This window comes from Pteropus vampyrus, unplaced genomic scaffold, assembly GCF_000151845.1.
Source record: "Pteropus vampyrus isolate Shadow unplaced genomic scaffold, Pvam_2.0 Scaffold22, whole genome shotgun sequence".
NCBI classification, from domain to species: Eukaryota; Metazoa; Chordata; class Mammalia; order Chiroptera; family Pteropodidae; genus Pteropus; species Pteropus vampyrus.
The window spans coordinates 14266472-14269117 of NW_011888803.1; the positions used below are offsets into that span (position 1 = coordinate 14266472).

Genomic DNA, 2646 nt, shown 5'->3' on the forward strand with positions numbered 1-2646 from the left:
TGGGACTGAGGTGCTTCTGCCATCCTTGCTGGCTGGCTGTCAGCCGGAGGCTCTCTTAGTTCCAGGAGCAGCTGGCATTCCTTGCCTCTCATCCTCGGTCTTCAAAGCTGGGTGTGGAGAACCTCCTGCAGACTGAGTGCATCCCACACTTTGAGTCTCTGGCCTTAGACCCAGGTCCACAGAGCTCCTGTGATTAGGTCAGGCCACTGGGATACTCTCCCTAGTATATGATCAACTAATTTGAGGCCTTAGTTAACATCTGCCAAACCCCTTTACTAGCTTAGTGCTTGAATAACTGGGAGACAATGTGGGTCCACCAGGGGCCAAGAATGGCCCCAGGGGCATCTCATTCTGCCTGCTGCACCTCAGTTTTATTGTGTTCTCAAAACAAAATCATTCGTAACCATCTTCCAGTTAACATTGGAGTAACAGTTTCTGAATGCATACAGCATTAAATGTTAGGAAATTCTACTTTTAAAAAATTGAAATATAATTTAATAGTGAAATACTAAGATTTTAAATGTACTGTTCATTCAGGTTTTTAAAATTTATTTATTTTAATTAGTTTCAAGTATACAGTACATTGGTTAGATGTCTATATAGTTCATAAAACAATCCCCTCAATTGCTCCCTCCCTCCCCTGACCCTGCACCTAGCCAACATATTAATGCTTACTGCATTCCCTATGCCATGCATCCCATCCTCGTGACCATCCATCAGCTACTAATTTGTACTTCCTTAACCCTTCACCCCATTCTCCCAGCCAAACGCCCCTCCGCTCTGTCTGTCACCAAATTGTCCACTATTTTGTGAGTCTGTTTTTGACTAGTTTGTTCTTTTTATTTCTAGGATTCTGCATATAAATGAAATCATACAGTGTTTATCTTTTTCTGTGTGATTTAAATACCTTCTAGTTCCGTCAAAGCAATATCTTTCTCCATCCTTTTAGTCTGTGTGTGTCTTTTAATCTGAAGTGAGTCTCTTGTAGGCAGCATATGTAGGGGTCTTGTTTTCTTATCCTTTCAGCCACTCTATCTTTTGGTTGGAGCACTTAATTCTTTTCTACGTACGGTGCTTGTTGATAGGAATGTAGTTGTTACCATTCTTTATTCCTGTTTTTAATACATGTTTTTTCTTCTTAAAGAAGTCCTTCCTACATTTCCTGTAATACTGGCTTGGTGGTGATAAATTCCTTTAGCTTATTTTTGTCTGAGAAGCTCTTTATCTGTCCTTTAACTCTAAATGGTAGCTTTGCTGGATAAAGTATTCTTGATGTAGATCCTGGGCCTTCATCCTGTCTAATATTTTTTGCCAAGCCCTTCTGTCCTGCATAGTTCTTTTTTTTTTTTTGATAAATCAGCTGCCAGTCTTATGGACGTTCCCTTATAGATAACTATCTATTTTTCTCTTGCTGCTTTTAATATTTTTTTCTTTGTATTTAACCTTTGACATTTTAACTATGATGTATCTTCGCGTGAGTCTCTTTGGATCCCTAGTTTTTGGAATTCTCTGAGCTTCCTGTGGTTTTATGTCCATTTCCTTCACCAGGTTAGGGAAGTTTTCCATCATTATTTCTTCAAACAGCTGTTCAACATCTTGATTTTCTTCAGCTACACCAATCAGACGGATATTTGAACTCTTAATAGTGTCACATATGCTCCTTAAATTATTTTTATAGTCTTGGCCTCTGATTTCTTGCCCTTCTGATTGAGTGTCCTTGGCTTTCCCGTCCTCTAGATAGGGCATTTGATTCTTTTCTTTATTCACATTGTTTATTCCTTCGTTTATTCCATTTAATATACTTCTCATCTCAGATAATGTGTTCTTTATTTCAGCCTGGTTCCCTTTTATAATTTCCATTTCCATTTTTATGTTTTTTATCTCTTCGTTGAAGTTTTCACTGAATTTATCTACACTTCCCAAAAGTTCATTGAGCATCTTTGTAAACAGTGTTTTAAATTCTGCATCTGTTAGATTACTTGACTCTACTGTATGTGGATTTCTGTTCTGTTGTCTAATAGTTTCTGCTTCTTCGTCTTCCCATTTTGGCTTCCTTTTTGTATCTGTTTCTATGTACTAAACAAAGCTCCTAAGTCTCCTGGTCTTATTAGTGTGGATTTGTGAAGTAGGTGTCCATTGGCCCAGTCCTGAGAGGGGTACAGCTGCAGGCCAAATTTAGCCCAAGCCGCTACCCCTCCGGGGCCACCTCTTGAGATTTAGCAAGCAATCCACAGATGCTGTGCTTATAGTTGCCTCAAAAGGCCACACCAGAAACCGACTCATGCCTCCAGTATGAGTCTAAGCACTGCTCAGCAAGGAGCACCTGACTCCCTGAGGATACACCTGGATGTGGCTTGGGCAGGGCCACAAATTTGGGAGGCAGGGTTTCAGGGAATCCTCTGGGTGGAGTGACATCTGTTAATCCAGTTTGATAATGTCATGGTTATGGTGATGCTGTGTCCACGCACTGGGAGGGAGAAGGTCTCAACAAGGAACAATGGATACTGTCGGCACTTCTGTACAAAGCAAGTCTCCCCTCTGGCGATGTCTCCCTATAAGTCCTTGGTGCCCTCTGTGCGCAGCCAGATTGGCACTGGCACTCAGAGCAACAGATCCATCACTGTGAAAATCTGCTCGTGGAAGTGG

General features: G+C 41.1%; 1 protein-coding gene across 5 annotated transcripts in view; it reads left to right on the forward strand.

Moving 5' to 3' along the window:
- The window catches only part of CCDC18 (coiled-coil domain containing 18), a 156473-nt gene that overhangs the window by 81936 nt on the left and 71891 nt on the right, over window positions 1-2646 (forward strand). The window lies entirely within an intron of this gene.